This window comes from Aedes aegypti, chromosome 3 (assembly GCF_002204515.2).
Source record: "Aedes aegypti strain LVP_AGWG chromosome 3, AaegL5.0 Primary Assembly, whole genome shotgun sequence".
NCBI lineage: Eukaryota > Metazoa > Arthropoda > Insecta > Diptera > Culicidae > Aedes > Aedes aegypti.
In genome coordinates, this window is record NC_035109.1 from 112,191,817 (window position 1) to 112,204,237 (window position 12,421).

Below are 12,421 nucleotides of genomic sequence, written 5' to 3' on the forward strand. Positions count from 1 at the left end.
AGCCTTATTTTGTCGCTAAAGGTGATAAAACTAGTTTTGGTCACTCTTTTTTTTATACCGACCCTTGTGAGCCGTGCTAAAGTGGTGACGAGCTTGCCCTATCAGCTGCGGCTGCCACTCCTAGCTGCCAGGATCGAACGGAGTTGCAATGAAGCTCGATACTCGATCGGGTCTCGAACGATGAGATAATGTGCGCGCAATGAGCCGTGATAATTGTCGACACAGATTTTGCGTATACTTGGCGGAGATGAGGATCGTAGAAAATGGAAGGCACTTGTGACTAGGTCGAGTGGATTTTACTTAGCCGTAAACGATCAGTCAAAGCGCAGCGTAAAATAGCTCGATAAGTGTAAATTAGCATAATCTTCTTATGTGGGTGGTGCTTATAATAAAATTTTGTAAATTACACTTAAAAAGTTGGAGGGGTTGTGTACAAGACACGACCGCAGTGTTGACGGTGGATAACCTTAGGCTGGTTCAAAAAGGATATGGTTTCGAAAATGGTCTGAATGAAGGGCCGATTACACAGCGCAACAAAAATGACATTTTTGCGTGTCTCAAGGATCAAATTATGTGTCTCTAGTAGATTTGGGGTTGCTGAATCTGATGCCGTTCTCAGAAATTTCCCAGCACGTCACAGTTTTTAGCTACAGGTCGCCAAAGTTGTATAAAACATTGGTTTTATTGATGTTTACCTAAAATTTGAAGTATATTTTATCAAACTTTTTTGTGATCTTATCCACCAAGCATGCAACGAGGACTTAAACTTTCGTTTTAGATATATTTTGGTTGAAATTTCATGATTAAATTAAGTAAGCAAATAGAGGTATTTTGATGCTGGAGACAAAAACGTGTTCCGCAGTGTTATTTGGGCGGTTTTACACATAGTTCAGTTTAAAGTTTAAAGTGTTACATATTCGATAATTCTGCAAGTCGATGGTTTCTCTTGTTTCTCATTACCAAGCTCTCATTAACGGCACCTTACATTGAAATCACAAAACATCAGCAAACTTAAACAGTGCACATTCGAATAAGCTTCCCCTTTTTCCTTTTCTTGCTATAAGCTCCCGCTCAGCTTAATCCAACTCAAATGACATAATTTTTATGCCATTCACGAACAAGTTTTCGCCGTTCGTTCGTTTCTACCAGTTTTTACAGTTTTTGCCTCAGATTTCCAAATCGCTCCAACCGCTTACACGTTTGGCCATCGACTTGGTATGGTTGCACTCAAGAACACGCTCGATCGATCGGGCGAGTGTTTTAACGCCAAACAACCACCACTGTTAAACCATCGCCAATTCATGGGAATGGTGAAGAAAAATTCCATCCACATGATTTGCATGAGCCGCTGGGTGTCTCATCCATCCATAGGGGGGGTTGGGTGGACTTGATTCCCGTTGGCACTTGATCTCGCCCTATTTTCTTGGAATCTAGAACACAGTTTTATTCAAAGTAATTCCGTGCAATAGTTCTATACGAAATACTTTTTCAGAGCTGTAAATCAATCAAATGATACCTTAAAAATATTTCGAAAAATGTAGTTAGTATTGAAAAAAATATGCAATCTTCTATTGTTACGATGAGCGCTTTGGTTTATTTGTTTCTTCTATAAACTGCTCGGACCTCCACCCAACCACGCACACTCGTCTCTCCACAGTCTCCCCTATCGAATGACGATTACCATAACTACTACTGAATCGCTTATCGATAGGCTACCCGTGTCGATCAGTTGCATCAGAAACGGCAGCGATGAAAAATTGCGTGCCGATCGTCGGGAGATTTGACTGATCGTGGATGCCATTGCGGGTGATCGGATAATTGAGAATTGATTCAAATTTTATTTCGCATATCGGTTGCGGTTTTTCGATAAAGCACTTGCCGAAATTAACTTGTGTTCCGGAGTGTTGAGTAACCAGTGGAAATTCTCGCAAGTTTGTGTTTTAAATTGATTTGATGCACAATCTACGTGGGTGATGGGATTATGGCATGATGTTTTGGTCAAAACAAAAACAATGTATCCTGTTTCCAAAATATGGGTATGTAATTCAAAGTTGTTACGATGAAGCATCATCTTTTTAAATTTAAATTCGTTAAAAAAAAAACAATTTCTTGCAAGACCTGCACCACAACTTCTACCAAATCTGAATTTTGAATGTACATAAAATTTAATTCATGGTCTATCGGCAACAAACTAATGAAATTCTATTCAAAAAAATTGAAGTTATCAAATATATTCTAGTTGGAAATGTATTGTATAGACTAGTTGATATTTGTTGAAGATGATTTACAGATCGGTGACATTGGCGTAGGAACAGGGGGGGCCAGGGGGGCCTGGCCCCCTCCAGAATCATCCAGGCCCCCCCCAGAATTTTTGATGGTAATAAAAATAAAAATTTGAAAAAATAAAACAATTTAGCATGAAGCAAAATCTTCTGAATTTTTACGTTATTTTATGTTGTACAACTATAGTGAGAAAACCTCGCTTGTCTTAGACAACATCAGCGTGGTAGTTCTGACTTCGGTGAATCGTACGACAACCGAAAGCTTAACCGTCCGGCTGTCGATCGAATAGCTACTGTTAGAACTAGCTTCTTGTGATATACGGTAAGTGCAATTTTTCGACATCTTTGTTGCAAAAAAATACCGTGGTACAAAAAGGGTTGATATCCTGGAAATTTGATCCCAAAATTCGTCTTTTTCTGAATAATGCTGTTTCAGCATAGAGCAGAACATTCACTGCATTCTCATGTGTTTGGAGGAATCCCTTCTCGAGGTGTCCGGTGATGAAGATTTCCCTTAAAAGAATTCACTAAAGAAATCCATAAATTAACTATAACTCGTACAGTGTCCGAAAACAAATAAATAAAAAACAAGACGAAATTACTGAAGGAGATTCTCAGACAATACAAAGCAGGGAATTTTGTCAAAAAATTAGGCTTAACTTTCAAGACTTTCCGGCATGGCCAAGTTTCCTTTAGATGAATAACAGAAACTTAACCTGGTATGAAAAAATGTAACAAAATCGACCATAGTGTTTTAATTCAGCAATCGATTTTATCTTTGATTTTGATTCAAATTATTAATTATTTTTGCATTAATAAATAAATTGCTTAAACTATATTTTTCCAGGACAACTTATTATTTCATAATATTTTTGATTAATTTCCAACAGAAATTTTTCAAAAAATTTCGATGGTCTTTATAGAATTTTAGTATAAATAATCAAATTCTTCAAGGAATATTTAAGGGTGGCCTCAGACCTTTTGCAAATCTCTTGAAAATTAGTCAAATACAATTGTGAGGCTTGTTTATACTTTCATCGCAACTTCCTCCTGGTTGACATCCATTCCTTCTATGTATAATTTTTATTAGCAATTGATTCCGGAAAATTTCCCCGGGTTTTACCTAAAAAATGTTAATTATTTTTCAAAAGTTCAGTTTTTCCTCGCAATTTTTCCAAAAAAAACATTGATTCTGTTTAACCTAACACTGAGATAATTTGCTGAAAGTTGTGTTAGAAATTCTTCTGTAAATTTGTTTATATCATTTTCCAAAAAATGTATTACAATTTCTTTCGCGAAGTTCGGCAAAAGTCCTTAGGAAATATTTCCAAAAAACTGCACGAATTGCGTCAAAAATTCTTCTATTTTTTTCTAGAAATTTTGCTTTCAATCTCCGGATTATCTAAGAATTAGAAAGAAAATTGTTGTTGTCTCTTGCCTCCGAATTTTCAGAGGAAATTTGTTAAAACCCCCCCGGAATACTTTTGCTTCTGAAATTAGTATTGCGGTAAAGGAATCTTTAGAGAAACATGTAGCAAAATAACTGGGAAGAAGGAAGAGATATATTAAGATATTATTGAAGGTTTTTGTCTTGATCTTCCTTAAAATACTTCATTAGAATTAATTTTACCAATTATTGACAGAATCTTTATTCTTTGTTTGAATTTTTGTGCGATACGAGAGTGGATTCTAGAGAACCAAAAGTCAAGGAAAGATAGATTTCAATGATTATTTCTAAAGAAGATTTTGATGGACCTTATTGAGAAATTTGTTTTATGCGTAAATTAATTGTAGAGGTTGTAAGATTATAAATTATCTTTCATTGTGCCATTGCCCATCTATTGTTCTACCTGCTTTAACATTTTGTGGTTAACCCTTCCTTCGCATGACACTTTGATGAACTTCGTACAAAAATCTTTCTATACGCCAAAAAGCAACATTTTAAAGAATCTAAATATAAGATGAATCATGAGTTTTGAAAGATTGCAGTATTTTTATACGTATAGTTCCTGATTCGTAAAAGTCCATCAGGAGATCCTCATCAAATTTTCAAAGTACCGTTATCCGGGGGCAAATTGATCACTGGGGTGAATTTGATCAGGTCGGTACCGAATAGCATTTGCTTTCAAGGATGCTTAATGCTTCGTTGCCATTACAGACATTCCATGTTTTCTAGTTTATAGATGTCTAATGATGATTTTAAGCTATTTCATTTTTATTAAGGTCAGTTTTGCATAGAAATATTCACAGTTTTTGAAGGTGTTAGCAATACTGTTGGAAATGTCGGTACTAAACAATCCGTTGGTGCTAAGCCAGCATGTAAACTTTGAGTGTTAAAATTGTTGTGTAAGCTCTAGTGTGAACTGCTGAACTCATTTTTGAAATCGTACAGCATTACAAAAATAGTTTTTTGCTCATAAAACCGTTTATTCTCGACTAACGTGCTTATTTCAAGGGAAATTGCATACATTTAGGCGTTTTATGCAGATTTATGAAGTTTAATTTTGCAATAAAATGATGATATACACGAGTTGTAAGCATTTTGACATCATTTTCTGATTCAGGAGACCCAAATTTAGTAGATAGGAAAATTTTACATCCCAAAATATGCTTTATTATATAGTGATCAATTTCACCCCAATGTGTCATTTTCAATTTTTGATATTAAAATTATGTTTATGAAATGTTAAATTTTATTTCATAAAAAATTAATAACGTAAACTGGTAAAGATCAATGAAGTACTGATTTTACCGAAATAAATTTGACAACTTTTGGATTCCAAAGGAAAACATGACAAAAAGTTGTGAAATAGTGATCAATTTGCCCCCGGATTACGGTAATGCAAAAGTTTCCCCTTACATTTCAATTCATTGACATCTTAAATTAAGAATTTTACCACAATACATCTTCGGTAATGTTCTTAAAAAAACACCTGTAATATTTTTGCGTTAATTTGTTAATCGCTAATAGACCCTTCAAACAAGTTTTTTTTTGATTTTATAAAGGTAGGAATCAGTATGTTCACCATAGTATCATGAAACTCTCAGTAAAAATTCCATCCGTTTTAACAATAATCATTTTCTATCAAAAAAAAAACGAAGAAAAAAAAAACAATAATTTTTGTAGTGCAGCTTTTGTGTGAGGTAGATTGTCAACAAGTTTCAGAAATTCAACGATTTTAAATTCTTGAATTTTACGACAAGAATGTAGTAAATTTTCCAACTAACATTTAAGCTGCAATTATTAAAAAATACCAAGAAAGTTCTTTTGAACCTTTTTGTATTTGTTTCTTTAGAAATCTGGTATGAAGTGATTCGTAGAGGATTTTGTAAAACAATCCCTAGAAAATATTGAGATATTCCAGGAGTAGTTTTTGAACCAAAAAAACTGGAGAGCGGATACACTTTTAAATGTTATTTATGGAAGAATCCAGAGATTACCATTCCGAAAAAAATGGAGTTATTTCTAGAACCACTTGCTTTACCAAGTATTATTGTTGAAATTTTTTGAGAATTTTTTTGAGAAGTTGAGAAAAAAATGCTAAATCCTAAAAAATCTTATGAAAAATTTCTTCAAGAATTTCCCAAAAGAATCGTTTTATTGCTCATGAAATTCTTGTGGAATATTACAGTATTATATCCTTACAGTAACACTAGGAAGAGTCAGTCAATTTTTTAGCAGGAAGTCTGGATAACTTTTGCTGCGATTTCGTGTAAAGAAACTTTAGAAAGAACTTCAAAAGCAAAGTTGGAAAAACTGTTGGTAAACTCTCTCAAGAATTCGTAGAATGAATACTGGCTTAGTGATCTTGAAGACATTTTTGGTGAGAAACCTAGAATTTTGGGTACTATATTTTGAAAAAATCCTCAGTTATTCCTAAAAATTCTAAACAAATTATTAATGAACAGTAGATTGGAGTACCTTTTTCCTTTTAATTCCGCCATAAATGCTTATCTTTGTCAGATACGCGTATTTCGACTACCACTTACAGTCTTCTTCAGTGTCAGTTACTCGTATTAATAAGGGATACGAATACATTAAAAATAGTTATTAATGAACACTTTATGTTAACAATTGTAATTTATATGTAATAAGTACGTAGGAGACCTTACAGGAGAAATGATTAAAAGAATCTCTAATGCATTCTCTGGCAGAATTCTTCAAGAAATTTTTTAAGCAATTGGATAGAGATTGTTAGAGAAATTTTCTGCTGAGATCAAAAAATCTGGGAATGATTTTCCTTGGGATTCCCAGGACGGAATCAGTGAAAACTGGTAAGGGATTTCTTGGAGAAAGTACTGAAAAGAACAAAAATAATTCATGGAGAAATTTCCGTAAAAATTATCAGAGGAATCTCATCAAAGCACATGGTTGAGTACCATAATCCGGGGTATCATTGATCAGCGGGGTAAAATTGATCGGAATGAATCACCTCGTAAAAAGTTCGTATCATCATTTATTGGTGGAACATTTCCAAATTACGAATGTTGCTTCTCTTTCTTATATTCATAAGCTAATGTAAGTGAGGATTTTTGCGGAAATTGCGTTTACATTATGCGTAAATTTGTCAACTTTTCGAAACAATGCTTTCAATGGGTAAGGATGACACTACCGAAGATTTGTGTCTCACATAAGTTCTGCAAACGATATGAGCAAGGAAAATGCGGTTCTCACTAAAAATGGCATCGCCGTAAAAGATTCTGTTGTCAAAGATTTCATAAGTATGCTCAATTAGGCAACATTAACGAATTACTGTAAAGAATATAGGATTCCCTTAGGAAATTGCCTACCTTTAGGCGCATTCCGTGGTTCGAAGTGTTTTTAATTTTATAATAACTCAAAAAGTAAATGACTTGTAACCGTTTGGCCTTCATATTCGGCTTCGGGGACCATGATTTAAGTAAGTAACGATATTTTCAATATTACCGAACGTTGTTTACATAGGTGATCAATGTTACCCCATATCAGCTAAATCAAAAAATCACTTAAAACATTTTTTTAAACATGCTTAAATCTTTCGAAAAACAAAATGCAGAATGTAGTCACGAGCTATGGGTGGCAGTACTTGTTTTAAAAATATAAAATTTGCAACATTTGCATTTTAAAACTAAATATTTAAGAAATATTCAAAAAAATGATCAATGTTACCCCGGATTACGGTACCTGGAAAGTTCGTAGAAGAATCACAAAGGACATATCTGGTGAGTTTTTTTTTGCTAGAATTCTTGAAGGATTTTTGACTGGATTACAAAAATAATGAAGCTTTTTCCTAGCGAAAATTGCTGATACAAATATAACAATAAGAAATTAAAAAAAAAATCAATACAAATCTGTTAAAACTATGAAATTTGTAAAAATCGCGATTATTGTGACCGACATTACATCTGTAAAACAAATATTTGCTAGGCCCCCCCTAGGCCCCCTCCAGAAAAAAATCCTAGCTACGCCAATGATCGGTGATCAAGTACGATGCAACGAAACCTGTAAGCAAAAGGATAATTGTCCGGATGATGACAAAAGTGAAATGGTGTTTTGTGACCTCTGTCAACGTTGGAACAATTTCAGATGTACTGGTGTTTCGGCCGACGTGAGGGATGTTTCCTGGTCATGTCAAGAGTGTCTGCACCTGTCGGCAGACAAAGAGCGGCTACCCGGCCTAGAAGAGGAGTGGAAAAAACTCGAGCAAGGAAGGGAAAACGAAAGGCAGGCTTTCAAATTGCAGAACATAATTTACAAGAAGAGGCTGTAGCATTGACGTAGCTAAGATATTTTCCTGATGGGGCTGGAGGGGCCTAGCAAACTATTGTTTTACAAAAATAATGTAGTTAATTCTCAATTATCACAATTTTCGTAAATTTCGTAGTTTGCATATATAAGTATTGATTTTATTTGTGACTTTTTCCTTATACCGCTGCACTTCAGTGATTTTAATTTTCACTACGGAATGTATTCATTCTTTGTTTAATCTAGTAGAAAATCTTTCCAGAGTATTTCCAAAAAAGCTTACTGAAAATATCCCTTTTGACTCTCCTACACATTTTGAGGTATTCAAACATATGATTTTAAGAGATTCCTCTGAGATTTCCTATTTTAGAGTGGTATTTTCGGCGATGTACTAGAATTTGCTTCAAGGTCCGACGTTTCAATGTATATTACATCTGTTTCAAGGATTCTACAAAAATACATAACCATTACAAAAACAAAGTAATCAAGCACATTTTCAATTCTCACAAAAACATTGGCTTTTTTGTCAGGTTGCTCCGAATTATGAGCAATGGTCGTCCAACAACATATTGAGATTAACAACTTCCTACAAACATTACAAAAAAATAGTTACAATAAACATTTACAAAGATCACTTGGTCAATAATAGTTACTGGCACATAAAACGAATCTAATAAGGTCAAATTATCAAAATATTAATATATTTTCGGACAAACTGTTTGATCTACCGTCGTTTTGTTGCTCCTTTCTTTAGAGATTGGATATTGTTCGGTGGAGCATATTCTTCGTCTTTCACATGATGTCGTTTTCTATCTGTGTTGTTGTGTTTTTTCCGATGGTGTTTCAATGTGTGTAGAATACCTGCGTGCTGCGGAGATAAACAATCAACATCTGATCGTTTGTTTATAGTGTGATCAGTGTTGACTATATGACTATATTGACTTTGAGCACTGGTAATGCAGAAGAACGACGATGATTATCAACAATTTTCACGTTGTCGAATGCGAATCGATGCACAGTGGTTCGATCTAGAACAAATGTCGGACAAAACCTCAAACTCTCTTTGAAATAGTGATATCATATATTTGACATATTTTATGCCATATTGAACTATTTCGGACTTTTATTTTAGATTTTTTCTTGTTTTGGACTGCTAATTAGAATATTCAGGTTTGGACAATACATTTTCAACTTTCCCAATCTTCCATACAAAATGGTAAACTTAGGCAGGGTGGTTCGCAATTATTTATTGACGGATTGAAATGAAATTTTCACAACATGCCAGGCATTACTTGAATTTCAACATATAATTTTGAGTAATTTTTCCATGCACAACTCCAATAGTAAAAACAACTTAGTCTAGTCTAGCGCAATTTTTGACAAAAATATTAATTATTCATCCAAAGATATGGAAGCTCTACACAAAAACCATTAAAGTAAATATGTTCATCTCGTCTTAATGATCACCTTATTTATTAAATGCGCCAATTTTTTCAAATTTGAAAAAAAAACTACGATGAACTCGTGATAGAAAAAACCACTCAAAAATATATGTTAAAATTCATGTGACGTCTGAAATAAAAATGTGAAAATTTCATGAAAATTTGTCCATAAATATCTCAGATCTAACCCTGCCCTTATGCAAGTATCATCCATTTAATCAGTTTCAGCATGATTGTCATATCTTTAGCTTTAGTCTGTTAACATACTTGTTTTAACGGTTTATGGACAAAAGGTCGAAAGACAAAAGGTCGAAAGGACAAAAGGTCGAAACGTAACGCCAGAAATAAAAAAAAGAAGAAGAAGATTGGAGCGAGTTTTTTGTCTCTTCTCGGGACGGCATGCAATTCATGGCTACTGCGATTGCAATGCAAGTACTAGCGTATTACAGAATTATTATTATTTAATTAGAATTGTACTCCGTAGTACGGAGTCCGTACACCTTCAAACGCGTTAAAAGTGGGCTATCGCAAGTTTTTGCAAAATAATTTTTACGCTACTTGGAAGCTCTTATTTTTTTTTTTTTTATTTTTTTTTTTATTTTATAGGCACTCTGTGCTCGTGGCCACTTATGTGCCGGACTCAGTTGATCTGTAGCTTCTTTATCGATACAGATCTATTTTCAACTTATCTATATTTACATCTAGTTTCACTCTCTCCTACTCTTTTACCCGCACACCGAGCAGGTAGGAGAGAGCTCTGCTATTAGTGAGGCAGCTGCCTGCAAAGAGGGTCAGTTTGTCTCAGTCACCATTTGATACTGACGGAGGATGGATGTGCTCCCCAAAGCACGGTCCTCCGTGAGGCGTCTTCTGGTGGCTGGACGGGTTTTTTTTGTGGAGGGGCTGGGAATCGAACCCATGACCTTCCGCTTATGAAGCGAAAGCGTAACCTCAAGGCTACAGACCCCCCTAAGCTCTTATTTTTAGCTTTCGAATGAACCTATTCTCATCGCGGGCATTCGTGGGCTACTAATGTCTTAGGGTACTTTTATAAAAAATAATATGTTTTTTGAACAATTTTAGCTTTTATTCACTTTGTACGAATAAAATGAATTTTTTTATTCAAGTCAGGTTTGCTATATGTATATACAAACAACTTCTCTGAAGATACCATTGCGGCTTGAGCTCTCTTTAAATTCATAAAAAGCTTGTGAAAAATGGTTCGTAAATATTAATTTTCTTGAAAAATCATGTCCACGGTCCACTCAAGGAGCTGTATAAAATTCAAACTCCAATGAATCTGATTCAAACTTTGGATCTGAATAACAGAAGTGTTGAGGAAGTCAGGAAAAATATTACTGTTCGGATAAAACAACTTTGATTTTTGAGGTTTTGGCCGCCCTGCTTGATTAGATCCGTTTTTTCCGTCATACGAAGTATTTCATATGAACTAATAGGCCTTTCAGTCGCGTTCTAACAGTCGATCAATCTTGTTGACATCGGATTGATGATACGACAGTGGTTTTTTTTTTAAGTAGTGGTAGTAAGCCCAACATAACTCGCATCATTGCTGCTGCACAGAAATCTGTATACTCTACCCACCATTAGTATGGAATCGCATCACCTAGTATTGCAACACCCCAATTGAATATTGCAGCACCCCCCCAAAAGTTTAGCATCACCTAAACACTATTATATTTGTGATGTAATATTTCGGTATTCTTACTTTCTACAAAGATGCGGTCTTCAGCAAAGTTGTGCAGAAGCCTTATGGTGTTCATTAGGTGAAATTTTTTATGTGCAATTTTGCCGCTACGTGGCGCTAGTACGCATGTCATTTGGTCATGTTTTTGAAGGCTCTAGCTCATGATCCTGGGCACCTAGAGAGTTCGTGTCTTCAGCAAAGATGTTTAAAAGCTTGCAAACAATTTGAAGCAGCTCTGTTTAGTTCGTGTCTTCAGCCAAATTTTTCTGGTCAACTTTGCTGACGAAACGAACTAATTTAGGTGATCAGGATCATAAGCTAGAGCTTTCTAAAATATGGCCAATTGACATGCGTACTAGCGCCACGTAGTTGCCAAATTGCTAATCAAATAATGTTACCTCAAATTGCTTTCAAGCTTCTGAACAATTTTGCTTAAGACACGAACTTTCTAGGTGGTCGGGATCATGAGCTAGAACCTGCTAGAATATGATCAGATTACAAGCGCACCAGCGCCACGTAACGACAAAATAGCGCATTGAAAATTTCACCTAATGAACGCAATAAAGCTGCTGAACAACTTTGCTGCAGACCGCAACCTTGTAGAAAGTAAGGATTCCGAGATACTACATCATAAATATGATAGTGTTTATGTGATGCTAAACTTTTTGGGGTGCTGCAATATTCAACTAGGGTGTTGCAATACTAGGTGATGCGATTTCATACTTATAGTGGGTAGTGTGATTCACCAAAAATTAAGTCTGTTTTGATTCAAATGTAGCATTACATGTAAGCTTCAAAGGAAAAACAATAAAAAAATATTCATCCCCTTTTGCAAGAAATTGTTGGACTCTACCCGGAATAAGGTTCAATAATTGGCATACTATTTTCATTCATATTTTTGACGAGTTCATCCTATTTAATTAAGAGTTCGTCGATGTTTTGGCGATACATCCATTTGCTCTTAGCTTCCATTTCATAATAATCTAAAATCTCCATATTAGGCTGAATAGAGGTCAATTATATAAACGTGATTCCCTCGCATCATGAAAAAATCCTTTATTTAAATTTCTTTATTAGTATCATTACAAACATTACATTCATTTCTTATATCTAAGTGTTCTGTGTTATTAGAAAATACTATCATCCTTATTTGGTAAAACAAATTTAAGATTTTATTTACATTTTGTTAACAACATATTACATTTAATTTGCCGTAGCAGTTCAGCTTTTTCTACTGGTGAGTCAATTTCAGCAAGCCCATATTGGT